The 14,626-nt window shown below is 38.3% G+C and overlaps 1 protein-coding gene and 1 non-coding gene across 11 annotated transcripts in view; both read left to right on the forward strand.

Annotated features, from left to right (window-relative positions):
* Window positions 1-14,626, forward strand: part of SPIDR (scaffold protein involved in DNA repair) — a 563,099-nt gene that overhangs the window by 470,412 nt on the left and 78,061 nt on the right. The window lies entirely within an intron of this gene.
* On the forward strand, window positions 6,851-6,954 carry LOC113917446. Its single transcript, XR_003518235.1, has one exon. It is a non-coding gene; the product is annotated as a U6 spliceosomal RNA (small nuclear RNA).

Consider the following 14,626-nt stretch of genomic DNA (forward strand, 5'->3'; position numbering starts at 1 on the left):
GTCTGAGTGAAGAAAAGGCTTTTCTCAGCCTTTTTTGGCATCCTTTAGTTAAGTAACTTTTAGCGAAGAAAGATTGTTATTCCTTCCTGTTCACTGATATTAGAAAGTTTATAGGTCACACTTTTATTTTATCAAAGAGAAAATATGATTTTTTTTAATGAATAAAAACCACATTTCTGTGCAGTAGAAATCGTTCTGTTAACATCTCCTCATGTTACAAAGATAAACAACAGGATTAACTGTTTACTTTAGGAGCGCAGTGTGGTTGTTTTTCAGGAGAAGAACACAATGTCCTGCTGTATCTGGTTTCCCGTCTGCTGAGCGGGTTGGTGGAGCTGGGGAAAGGCCCTCCACCCACTCAGCCTCTGCCGTCCCTCTCTCCTGCTCTTCTTCCTCTTCCCTCCCTCTTTTCTGTGACTCTTCCTCCCCCCTTCATATCCAAACTCTCTTCTCCCTCTTCTCCCTCCCCCTTTTCCTTTCTTTTGCTTTTTCCCCCTCACTGTGTCCTCCAATTTCTTCCTTAAAATGGAGGCTTAGTAAGAAATTATGTGTGGAGAGAAAGAACCTTGTTGATCTTTAGAGGCTGCTTAAGTTGACACTGACCTAGAAGAAAGCGGCCGGACTGACTCTGATTCCGGGAATTCTTGGTGGACTGCTAAGAACTGCTCCCATAACCGGGGTAAACATCCCACATGTTCACGTAATCTCCCCTCTCGGTGTACATGCTATACACACACACACACACACACACACACACACACACGCACACACGCACACAAGTCTACTGTTTCTCTTGTGTTTCTATGAAACTGAGCCAGTGAGTGAAAGGAAGGGGAAAAATGAATATTTTTCAAAAGTTGGGGAGGAGCATTTGAAACTTCAAAGAGGAATTAAATTAGAGTCTCACTGAAACTCCCTCTACAGATCAACAGTTTTGTTTTCCTTATTCCTTGTGCTTTGTTCTTGCTTTTGCAGATTAACAATACATGAATTTTTAGAATTCTTAAAGTATTCTCTAATTAGCATGATCTGCCATGAAGCTGGTAAGAGAAGGAAAAAAACATTCTTAAAGACAAATATTAACTCCATAATGGACTTTTATACTTCCAACATGCTATGAATGTGATTGAACAGTGAACCTCTTATCTGTATTATTTTATGCTGCTGGGAATGTACTGTGGAATGTAGTTTCATTTGGCAACAGTTTTAGTCAGTTCTTCCAACATGGTCCCGGCCTCACCCTCATGGCTCAGAAACGCATAGAATCAAAACCCTGCCAAATGACTCCTGATGGCTGAAACAGGAGATTCTTGAACTACTTTTTGACTGCTATCTTAGTCCCCTCTCCCCCTCTCCGCACCCCCCACCCCGCTGGGAGGGGGAGGAGTGGGGTGTGGCTGACTGGGGCAGGGGCAAACTGAAGACCCTGGGTATTTTCATGATTGTTTCTTGCTTCACCCAGAATAGAGCTTTACCTTTCAAACAGAACTGCAATAGCTGGGTGACAAGGGCAGCATCACAAGGCCATTCACAGGTTGGTTTCATGTATGGCAATGCCATTCCTGTGTGGGATAGTGTGCCTTTGTGCTGTTATCAAGCACCTTTCTCCAAGCCTCTTCACCAAGGTGCACATACGTGCTAACAGACTTAGGAGAGCGGCCACTAGAGAATAATCTTATTCCTTAATTGCATTTGTCGTAGTAAATTTGCCTACTGGGCGAAGGAAACCAAGATTTTGAGCACAGATTAAGTACAGGCTTTTAGTAGGTGTGAAATAGACTTAAGTAAATCTGGATTGTACAGGTGTGTAGCCAGGGGCTCACATCCATCAACAGCAGAGCTCAAGGGCACCTGGATGGCTCAGTCGGTTAAGCGTCTACCTTCAGCTCAGGTCGTGATCCCAGGGTCCTGGGATTGAGTCCCACATCAGACTCCCTGCTCAGCGGGGAGTTTGCGTCTCCCTCTCCCTCTGCCCCTCCGCCCTTCCCCCAGTTTGTGCTCTCTCTCACTCATGCTTGCTCTTAAATAAATAAATAAATACTATTTAAAACAGCAGAGCTCAAAACAGAACCCCTCTTCTGTAGACCTGCTGCTCCCCTGCACCACATGCTTAAAATCATGAAAATGGGAGGAGGAATCTTACGTGGATGAGGGTCTACATGTTAGACATGGGTGAAACATTGATTTTAAATAAGTGGCATTCACTTGCCAGATCTTTATTCCAAGAATTTTGAATGTCAAACTGTCTCATGGAACGAATATAGTTCTGAGGCTCTTACTCAAACCACTAACATCCTACTTCCTCCCTGTGAGACATTTTCTCTCTGCTGTTCTAAGTTAATCACTTCTAAAAATAGCAGTGTCCCTCTCATGATAGGCATAGGGTACCTACCAACAGTGCTCAGTGCCAGGTGGAGTGCGAAGTGTCACCTGTGGCCTGAGGCCTGGCTTGCCCATCACTGGCAGCACAGATTTGGTATTACTGAATGTGCACATCTGCCTTGTCCAGTGAGTATTCTAGAGCAGGAAAGCAAAAGGGTATACTCAACTGCTTCCCAAAGTAGAAACTCAATTTTATTAACACCGACCCATCATATAACTTTAAAATGTCAAATCTCCTGGGGCACCTGGGTGGCTCAATCGGTGGACTTTTGGTTTCAGCTTAGGTCATGATCTCAGAGTCGTGAGATCTGCTCAGCACAGATCTGCTTGTCAGTCTCCCTTCCCCTCTGTTCCTCCCTCTTCTCTCTCTGTCTCTCAAATAAATAAATAAAATCTTTGGGTGCCTGGGTGGCTCAGAAGGTTAAGCGTCTGCCTTCGGCTCAGGTCATGATCCCAGGGTCCTGGGATCGAGTCCTGCATCAGGCTCCCTGCTCCTTGGGGGCCTGCTTCTCTCTCTTTCTTTCTGTCTCTCATGAATAAATAAATAAAATCTTTTAAAAAAATAAAATCTTTTAAAAATTAATAAAATAAAATGCAAATCTCCTAATCTTCACGTGACTTGGCTAGCAGCTAAGTTCACAGTATTTCAGAGCTTACTAAGGACAGTGCTGGTGTCAACTGGTTATCCTGCTGCGCATGGCCATATGTTGTTACAGTGTCTGCTCAGAGACCTCAGATGCTGTTCTAATCTATTTTAGACTAAAATAATTGAAAAGACCTCTAGAGAATTAGCAGGAAATATGTCTTACAAAAGAGGACTGTCAGCCAGAGAGTCACTACGGGCTGTTAGTGATAGTGGAAAGGCTGGACCTGCAACACCTCCACGCCACTGCCACACTGCTTTGAGTTGCATCCTCCACTGAGCAGTTTGGATTTCCATGTTCTGTGTTAATTAGCTCTGTCCTGCCTGCTAAATGGCTCAGGTCATTTGACCAGCCTTTGGATTGTACAACTTCTCTAACGTACATCTGGTCTGCCTGTCCCTGAGGCTGCCTTTACTCTCCACTACCGTTTACCTCCTTAGAGAGCTTAGATCAGTGTAGACTCTTCCCTGACCCTTACCCGTAATCACTACCGAGTTCTGTCTCCTCCTTGAAATGTTTTCCTAATGCATGCTCACATGCTGATAGAGGCCAAAGAGGCCAAGAGAGAACAGCAGTTGTGTGAGGGTTGGGGATCAAAGGTGGGGGTGGGGGCCACAAGATGAACTGACAAGCTCGTGCCTCATCCACAAGTGTTGACCCAGTGCTGCCAGACAATAGTAAATTGGAGTTTTGTATAAAATCTCCCAGTGTTTGGTATTTGTTAACTAGTTTATAAATGTTTTAACACTGTATAAGCCAAAGAAAACATATCAACCAGCTGAACATGGCCTGTGAACACCACTTTGTAACTTCACTATTTCCTATCACACATTTTTCATTGATTAGAACAATGAACTCATACTGGTCTAAGGAGACCTTCTCTAAAAGTTCTCTGTTCAAGCCATCCTCCACCCTGTCCCAAGCATTGTATTTCTAAAACAAAAATTTTTATCTAACACCTTTTAGTGTCACCCCATTGTTGACTCATTGATGGCAGGAGGTAGGTGTGCTGGCTGGCCCACATGCCAGTTATTTACCATCTCTGCTCCCCTATCAGATCAGGCTCCACAAGGCCATCATCATTTGGCTTTTACCCCCAGCCACTGTCAGGCGTCACTGTGCCAGCCATGTCCAGCCACGTGACTCCACCAGAATGATGCCTCTCTTTCCTTCTCCCAACCCAGTGCTTTTCTCCCCATCCCATTTTCTCCTTTCTTTACAAATGCTTATCAACGTTTTAATTTTATTATAAATGTAACTTTGATTTTAAATTAAGAATAATGCGAAAAAAGAATAATACATTGAAATCACCAAATATTAGTCTTTACCTTATTATCACTTTCGTAATCTTTCTTTCTTTCTCCACCCCCCTCTCTTATTTTTTAGCCTTCTATCAATTCCTTAAACATGGAAAAGCTCTTTCCCATCACAGGATTTTGTATATGCTCCATTCTCTGTTTTAAGTTGTTTTCTCTCAACCTTTTGCATGATTGGCTTATCCTTCTTCAAGACTCGCTTAGGGGCGCCTGGGTGGCTCAGTTGATTCGGCATCTGCCTTCAGGTCAGGTCATGATCGGGATCGAGCCCCGCAACAGGATCTCTGCTCAGCAAAAAGCCAGGGCACTGTTTTAGTGTACAGTGAAAAACCCATAAGTGCCATTGTTATTAAGAATCTTATGATGTTTATATCATGGCTCTGTGGACCTCTGTGCCTCACTGCATCTACTGTACTTCTTTTGTCTGACTTGGTAATTTTGTACTAGACTCCTTTATTGTGTTCAAGCAAATCAAGATGTCGTTTAGGAAAAAAGGGACGACTCACACTTAAGTCTACAAATTCAGAATGGATAGTTTCCAGATACTCCCAAAATTTATAAATAATGGCTAAAGAGCCATTATGTTTTCTTACACAGCACATGCTATATATCCAAAGGATCATTATTTCTAATGGAAGTACATTGAAGATAAAAACGGAAGACTGACTTCTGGAATAGCAGAGTGAAGACACAGTGGATTCTCTCCCTAATAAACATTTTAACTGGAGAAAGGTTAAAAACACTAATAATTTAAAGCCTCGGGAAATTTTCCTAAAGGCATACAGTAAACGGAGAAACACTATCAATAGAATCAAGAGAATCTACTAAATTTTAGGAAGAATGAGGAGTCTGTGGCCCTTGAGCCATGACCTAACCCCCCACCAACCTGATATGTCCTATGAAGACTATTGTGGGGCACTTACTCTAGGACTGCAGTCATGATGTCCCCTCTCCCCTCAGCTCACAGTCTAGGGTACAATTTCACTGTAGGAGATCTCCTAGCCCATGTTGTATCTCTACCCCAAGTGTGGTAGACCAAGAATACTTGCCCAATTGTCCTACCCCAGTTCACCCATAGGCTAGAAGCACCACACCAGAGAGACAGCCCCAGACCAGTCCCACCACCACCACCCCCAGAACCCACTTTACAGCAGAGGTGTAACTCCAGGAGAAGGGGACACTGTCTTTATCCTTCTGTGAGTGACTCAGAGGTTCTGCCCAGAGGAAAACAGGTTTTAAGGAAGAAGGGCTCTAAGGCACTGTATGAGAGGGCTGACTTTATTTGGAACAGAGTACAATTCTATGCCCAAGGGCATTGTTGAAAATAATGAGGATCTTGGTGAAGAGCAATTCCAAGAGTGCCTGTAGCTCTGTGATACTACATCAACAAGGAAATGGCCAAGCAATCAGAAGTTTAACAGAGAGCATCAGGGAAAAGACACAGCCAAGGAAAACCCTCCTAGTATCACAGTAAAACTTTCGGAGTCAAAAAAGGTGTGCTTGGCTGCACCCAGTCGGGAGCAGTCAGAGCAACCCACAGGGTGCAAGCCTCACTGACACTGCAAGCCTCAGCACCACCTCCAGCCACACTAGATGAACAATAAGCTGCTTTGACCCAGGAGCCACTCTTAAGAAGCCAGACTTTAAAATAAAAGACACACATCCCTGGCAGTCTGGCAGGCCCAAGGCCATACCCTCACAGGAGTGACTAAAGAGGGGTAATATAAGCCCTGTCTCATGGAGAGGGATGAGGGCAAAAACCTACCTCCTTGAACTATAATAACAATCTCCAAGGTATATACATCCAATGGCAAAGAGTAAAAATCTAACTTCCAAGGGGTTTAAATCATAACCTTTCACCAAAAAGTGGCTTATGCTGACATCGGGGCATGTGAAAAGATTAAAAACAAACCAAAAAAAAAAAAAAAAATTGGGGCAGGAGCATCAGATACTGAAACCTGTAGGAAAAAGTAGTTCGGACAAGCCAGGAAACAACTGAATAAACTACCATGCAAATAACAACATCAACCCCTGGGGTAGAGGAAGGAATCCGTATCTAGAGTTGCCACAATATATTATCAAAAATCCTCAGTTGTCAACAAAAATTACAAGATTGGTGAAGAAACAGGGAAGTGTGACCCATGTACAGGGGGCGAAAAAGTGCAGGCAATTGAAGGGGCCCAGATGTTGGACTTAGCAGACAAAAATTTCAAAGCAGCCATTATAAATATGTTCAGAAATTCAAGGAAACCATGTCTTAGGAATTAAAGGGTGGTATGATGGCAGTGTCTAATCAAATGGATAATATCACTGAAAAGATGCAAACTATAAAAGAGAGCCAAATGGGAATTCTGGAGTTAGAAAGTATAACTAAAATGAAAAATTCACTAGCTAGGCTCAACGGTAGACTTCAGTTGACAGAAGAAAGTTAGAGAACATGAATCCAGAGTAATTGAGCTTGCACAATCTGAAGGAGAGAGAATAAAACAAACAAAAAAAAAATGATGAGTGCTCACTTTGGTATCACTTATACTAAAATCAGAATGGTACAGAAATTAGTATAGCCCCTTCAGAAGGATGACACACAAATTTGTGAAGCATTACATATTTTGAAGACTTTCATCAAATTTAAAATTCTTCCCAAAAAGCAAATGGTAATTTCAATAGGATGTTAAAACTTAATCTCAAATTTACTACCACAGAGTATTTTAGAGATTAAAAGGTTTGTGAAGACTTTTAAATAACTCAATCTTTCTGAAGAATTAGTGCACACCAAAATAAATCATTTCTGTATTATTATAGAAATCTCCCAAATGACAAATATCCTAAGGAGGAAAATAAAAGAATGAAGAAAATAAAACAGAACCTCATAGAAATGTGGGACATCATTAAGTGCACCAACATACATGAAATGAGTATGCCAGAAAGTCAGGGGAGTTGGGAAGAGGGTGCAGAAAAAAATATCAGAAGAAAAAAATGCAGAAGAAATAGTGGCTGAAACGTTTCAAATTTGACTGGTGAACTTTACTCATCTGAGAAGTTCAAGAGCTTCAAGTAGGATAAACCTAAGGGATTCATACCCAGACATATCATAGTCAAAATGTTGAAAACCAAAGATAAAGAGAACCTTAAAAGAAACAAGTGGAAAATGACTCATTATATAATAAGAGAACCCAGTGAGATAAGAACAGACCTCTCATTAGACATAATGGAGGCCAGGGGCAATGGGACAATCTTCAAAATTTCAAAAGAAACAAATAACTTGCCTCACACTTTTTGGTCTTTAAATCCTGAGGTTAAGTCAGTAGGATTGAACATGGTTTTATCTTAAGCAACTCATCCCCCCATTTTTGGTAGGTTCCAGTTGTTCATTTTGAAGTAGTCTAGCTTTTTACTTGTTTGATCCAGACCTAATTATAAGCCTATTTCTTACATAAATTTTTTTTCATTCACAGAGTCATGAGAAATAAGTTTGTACTATATAAATGTCTTATAGCCACAACATATTAAATAATGTCATACATATATCTGGAAATGTTTAGTTGTCTTAAGATAGATGGTAAATTCTTCTGGGTACCATGTGCTAAATATTGTTTATGCACAATAAGTAGACCTAAAACCATATATTCATCAGGTGACTAGTCAGGGATTTCCTGGTATTCTAGGGTATAAATATATTTGCAAGGAGAATTGAGGACAGTAATAATTATATGTGATTTTGATATATTTTTCTCCATAGATCTGGTAGAGTATATTTTAGAAAAAATATTGCTAGCAACATTTTGATGATAGTGATGATTTTCAAGGAATACCTATTAACATCTTTGAATTTTAGTGTTTGATAAAACATAATTTGGAAATATTTTTAAATAGACTGTTACTTCTTATTCATTTACACTGTCACTTTGTATTTACTGTTCTTTCAAAGGTTTCAACCAATTATTAAGTATTTAGAGTTTTGGTTTCTCTTTATTCTTATGCCTTTAGACTGTGCTGTCCTATAGGGTGGCCACTAGCCACAGATGGTTATTTACATTTAAATTAATTAAAATTAAAATCTAAAATTCAGTTCCTTACATTAGCCACATTTGAAGCATAGACCCATGTGGCTAGTGGCTACCACATTAGACGACACTTGATGTAGAACATTCCATCAGCACAGAGAGTTCTTTTAGACCACAGGCTTTTTTAGACTTACTGTTTACTACAGCAATATGTAGATCAGTTTCACCTGTACTTGAAATAGATAAAGACTTAGCTCTGGAAATTATGTTGATAATTTCCCATTTTTGTACATTTAAAGAGATATTTATATGAAATATGTTTATGTATTCATTTTATTTTATTGATTTTTTTAAGGTTCGATTTTTTAAAAAAGACGTATTTATTTGAGAGAGACAGAGTTGTGTGCGTGAGAGGAGGGGGAGGGGCAAAGGGAGAGAGAAACAAGCCGACTCTCCACTGAGCGGGGAGCCTGATGCAGGGCTTGATCCCAGGACTCTGAGATCATGACCTGAGCCAAAATCAAGAGGCAAACCTTTGACCAACTGAGCCACCGAGGCTCCCCTACATATTCATTTTATTTTTTGAATTTTCTTATTTAATGCTGTACAGTCTTGGGCAAGATACCAAATCTTTCTAATCTTCTGTCTTTTTTGTGCTAAGTAAGGATAGTAATAGCCAGCCTAGCTCTTTGTAGCCATTTGAGGGTAAGATAATGCAAATAGTAAAGGGTCTGGCACTAACTGCCATCAAGATGATGAATTTCTAACCCACATACATTGTGAAAAAATTCTTATTTTAATCTTCTGATTTGTGGGATAAACACTGCAATAACTGATCAGGGAAGCAGACAAAAAAGTAAAGATAGGGAATATTTGAAAAACACTCTTAAATTACGTGACTTATACATCATGTACACAACCCCCTACTTAACAACTGGACCATATGCATTCTTCTCATTTGGCCCTTTCATAAAAATTGATTATCTTCTAGACCATAAAACAAGTCTTTATAGATTTAAAAGAATCATTATTAGAAAACATATTCTCTCACCTTAGTGCAATTAAATGAGTTAATTTAAAAAATATGTATTTTAAATCCTTATAGAAAAAAAACTTAAAAACTGCCAAATAACTTATGGATTAAAAAAGAAACAATAATGGAAAATTGAAATTCCTAGAACTGATAAATAATAAAAATACTAAATGCCAAAATTTGATATGTATAAGAAATTTTGTAGTCTAAACAACTCACTTTAGAAAGAAGGAAGGCTCAAAATTAATGAGCTAAGCTTCTAATACAAGAAATAGTTAAAATAGAATAAATACAAAGAAAATAGGAGATTATAAACATAAGAGTAGAAATTAATGGCATAAAGGAACAGTGAATAAACAAAACCCAGAGTTGGCTCTTTGAAATGTTAAGTAATTCTATGGTAAAATTCATAAAGAAAAAGCAAAGATATAAATAAATAGTAGTACTAGCACAAAAATAGACACATAGATCAATGGAACAGAATAGAAAACCCAGAAATAAACCCACAATTATATGGTCAGTTAGTCTTCAGTGAAGTAGGAAAGAATATACAATGAGAAAAAGATAGTCTTCAACAAATGGTATTGGGGAATCTGGACAGCTACATGCAAAAGAATTAAACTGGACCACTTTCTTATACTATACACAAAAATAAATTCACAATAGGTAAAAGACCTAAATGTGAAACCTGAAACCAAAAAAATCCTAGAAGAGAGCACAGGCAATAATTTTTCTGACATCAGTTGTAGCAACATTTTTCTAGATATATCTCCTGAGGCAATGGAAAGAAAAGCAAAAATAAACTATTAGGACTACACCAAAATAAAAAGCTTCTGCACAGTGAAGGAAACATCAACAAAACTAAAAGGCAACCTACTGAATGGGAGAAGATATTTGTAAATGATATATCCAATAAAGGGTTAATATCCAAAATATATAAAGAATCAATATAATTCAATACCCAAAACCCAAATAATACAATTAAAAAATGGGCAGAAGACATGAACAGAAATTTCTCCAAAGACAAACAGAAGGCCAATAGACGTATGAAAAGATGCTCAACATCACTGATCATCAGGAAAATGCAAATCAGAACTATAGTGAGATACCCCTCACACCTGTCAAAATGGCTAAAATAAAAAAGAAACAAGTGTTGTCAAGGATGTGGGGGAAAAGGAACTGTCATGCACTGTTGGTGGGAATGCAAACTGGTACAGCCACTGTGGAAACAGTGTGGAGTTTCATTAAAAAGTTAAAAATAGAACTACCCTATGATCCAGTAATCAAACTACTGGGTATTTACCCAAAAAATAGAAAAACACTAATTCAAAGGGATACATGCACCCCTATGTTTTTTGCAGCATTATGTATAATACCAAAATTATGGAAGCAGCTCAAATGTCCATCAGTAGATGAATGGATAAAGATATGCAAACACACACACACACACAAACGAATATTATTCAGCCATAAAAAAGAACAAACTCTTGTATTTGCAACAACATAGATGGAGCTAGAGTATTATGCTAAACAAAATAAGGCAGAGAAAGATAAATACCATATTATTTCACTCATATGTGGAATTTAAGAAACAAAACAAATGAGCAAAGGAAAAAAAGAGAGAGAGAAACCAAGTAACAGACTCTTAACTATAGAAAATTGATGGTTACCAGAGGGGAGGTGGATGGGGAGATGGGTTAAATAGATGGTGGGGATTAAGTAGTGTACTTGTGATGAACACCGATGTTGTAAGAATTGTTGAATCACTAATTATACACTTAAAACTAATATAACACTGTATGTTAACTATACTGGAATTAAAATAAAAACTTAATAAAATATACATATATACTACAAATCTTAATTAATTAATTAATTTAAAAATGTAGACCAAATGGACAAATCCCTAGGAAAATATATCTTTTTTTTATCTTAACAAAATGTCTCGATTAAAAAATAGCCCAAATAGCCCAATTATCATTAGAGAAATTGAGTTGATAGTTAAAAATCTTCCCAGGAAAAGCACTAGCTCCAATTCATTTTTTTATTAAATTATTTCAAACTTTCAAAAAGCAGGTCATTCAAATCTTACACAGATTTTTCAAAGAAAAAAATCCATGTCAACTGATTATATGAAACTACTATAAATCGTCTTGATATGAGAAATAAAATTAAATCTAATTTGAAAAACAAAATTAAAGGTCATTATCACTCATGGACATAGAAAACTCCTAAACAAAATGTAGCAAATAGGATCTTGGCTTTATCTCAGGAGTAAAAAATTGTTTTAACTTAAAAAGCTGTAGGGGTACCTGGGTGGCTCAGTTGGTTAAGCATCTGCCTTTGGCTCAGGTCATGATCCCAGGGTCTTGGGATCAAGCCCTGCATCAGGCTCCTTGCTCAGCAGGGAGTCTGCTTCTCCCTCTCCCTCTGCCCCTCCTCCCTGCTTATGCTCTCTCTCTCTCTCAAATAAATAAATAAAATCTAATAAAAAATAACTTAAAAAGCTGTAATTGTCATTTACAACATCAGCAGAGGAGATAAAAACATAGTCATTTCAGTTAATATGGAAAATGCATTTGATAAGGTTCAACACCATGCATGATTAAAAAAATTTTTCAGCAAACTAAGAATGTTTAACTTGATGAAGGATATCAACCAAAAAACCCTATAGCAAGCATCATTCTTAATTGTAAAACACTGAAGATATTTTATTCAAAATCAAGATAAGGATACTCAGTGCCATTGGCTTCTCTTCAGCATTGTGCTGAAGGTCCTATAGTATAGCCAGAAAAGATAAATAATTAAACAAGGATTGGGAAGGCTGAAGCAAAGTTGTCATTATGCATAGATGAAATGATTACATAAAACTTCATAAAAAGTATTACAAATAATTTTAGTAAGATTGATGAATTACAAAAAGTTCAATATATAAAAGTCGACTGTATTTCTATTCACCAGCAACAAAGGAACAAACAAACAAAAAACTATTGGGGCGCCTGGGTGGCTCAGCCATTAAGCGTCTGCCTTCGGCTCAGGTCATGATCCCAGGGTCCTGGGATAGAGCCCTGCATTGGGCTCCCTGCTGGGCGGGAAGCTTGCTTTTCCCTCTCCCACTCCCCCTGCTTGTGTTCCTGTTCTTGCTATCTCTCTCTCTGTCAAATAAATAAATAAAATCTTAGAAAAAAAAAACTATTTAAAATATCAAACACAATCATAAGTGATCTAGGCATAGATCTAAAAAAAGATGTTCAAGAACTATATGGAGAAAACTGTATTATAAAATTGGCCTAAGTACCCTGCCAAGGAAAAAGATTGCTGTATTTGTGCCAGTCACTGTGCTGAGCCCTGTATCATTGCTCGAATGCTCTAACAGCCCTCTCAGTTAGGTTCCTTTATTCCCATGTTGAGTAAATTCAAGTTCATACAGTAAGTAACATTTTAGGGTCCCAGAGTTACTAACATGACATTTCTTTCCTCCCTGTGTTCCTTTGAATATGATGTTATTTATGGGGAACATCTCTGGTGATTCAGGAAAAACAATTGGATCAGGGGTCCCTTTTCTGTTCAGACCTGTCACACAAGCACTGATTGTAGGAGATAGTATTTGCTGAGCAGGAAGCAGTAACAAGAAGGTGGAATTCTTTCTGTGCTGCTGATGAGCTAACTCTGGTTTGGACTGTCTATTGAATAACACAGTTCCAGTTCATTTGAACCCATGAGGACGGTTATTCTACCTCAGGCCTGAGCCAGTGAGCTCCCCCTGAGCTTCAGCTGTGTGAGCAGGACAAGGTGGGAGAGTGTGTGTGGCCAGGCATGAACAAAGGAGAAAGTATTAATATCTCTTCTCTAGGGCAGAAGAACAAACAAGAGCACCATTCCTTGGTTATTTGAGATAAAGGCAAATATAACAGATTTAAGGAAAAGGTACTAGCTAATTCCTCATCTCTCCCTTTTAAACACAAGCAATCAAAAATTCTCTCTAAGTTTTATAAAGCAGATCCATGGAGATCTTTATATTCATCTTGACTTTTGCATATATTAACAAACAATAATGCTTACAAAAAACAGTGCTGGATGCATCAGTGTAGTCAAGCAGGCATTAATTGAGCTGATATAAGAACACTCTTAAAGGAAGCCTGAGGCTTCCTCCTTAGGAAATGAAGCCTGATTCCCCAAGGTTCTGCCTCAGCCTCCCTAATTAGACATGGAGCAGAGAGACAAGTCAGGTGATGGGATAATTAGGGGGTGAATAGGCCTTTGAGGGAAAAACATTAAAGTACTTCCCTCCTAGAGGTTATGATATGAAATGGTCTGTGGACCAAAAAAGACATTATAAATTCAACACAAAAATGTATGCTTTCATCCTTGCTTTCACATGGCATACTGTTTTAAATAAGACAATATTATGAAAGAATAATCTTTCATTCTTTCCCTCTTGGGGTTTAGGTTAAAGTCATACAGTATCGAACAGTTAATAAAATTGTTTTCAAGTGATTTAATTGAAGAATATTTCCTTTTCATTATATTACACTAGCAGCCTTTAAAATGATGCATAAATTCTGACCTTAATATTCTAATATGATTCTTGTCAAACATTAAAAGTATCTTTTTGGGGTACCCGGCTTAGGCAGTTAAGTGTCCAACTCTTGATTTCAGCTCAGGTCCTGATCTCAGGGTTGTGAGATCAAGCCCTGCGTTCGACTCGGTGCTGGGCTGGAGTCTGCTTAAGATTCTCTCTCTCCCTCTTCCTGTGCCCCTCCCCTCCTGTCTCTCTATAAATAAATAAATAAATAAAGTATCTTTTGAAAGTTACAGAGTGAATAAAGCTCTTCTAGATTAGTAGCCTCATTATGGACTAGTTACAATTTATGTATATCTTAAATAATTTGACTTAGCAGTGGGAAATATCATTGCCTCTCTATAAAGGTTAGATTTAGATGTTCTGGATTTTATGACATGCAGTTTGCCATGAGTTTATTCCTTGTTGCCTTCTTGGTGTTTGCCTTGCAGACTAGAATGCTAGTTGCTCTGGGATGCTTTCTCCAGTTCCACTCTGCAAAATTAATCAGTCTTCTACATTCATATAACTTGTTACTGTAATGTGATATTATGGCACAAAAATACCAAATTAAGTGCTTTGCATTTAAGACCTGATTCTGCTCCCTCCTTACTATCTTGGGTAGGATTTTTAAACATTCTGAGTCTCACTTTCCTCATCTATCAATAATGCCTAGTTTCCTCAGT

Source organism: Zalophus californianus, chromosome 4 (assembly GCF_009762305.2).
Source record: "Zalophus californianus isolate mZalCal1 chromosome 4, mZalCal1.pri.v2, whole genome shotgun sequence".
Lineage (NCBI taxonomy): Eukaryota > Metazoa > Chordata > Mammalia > Carnivora > Otariidae > Zalophus > Zalophus californianus.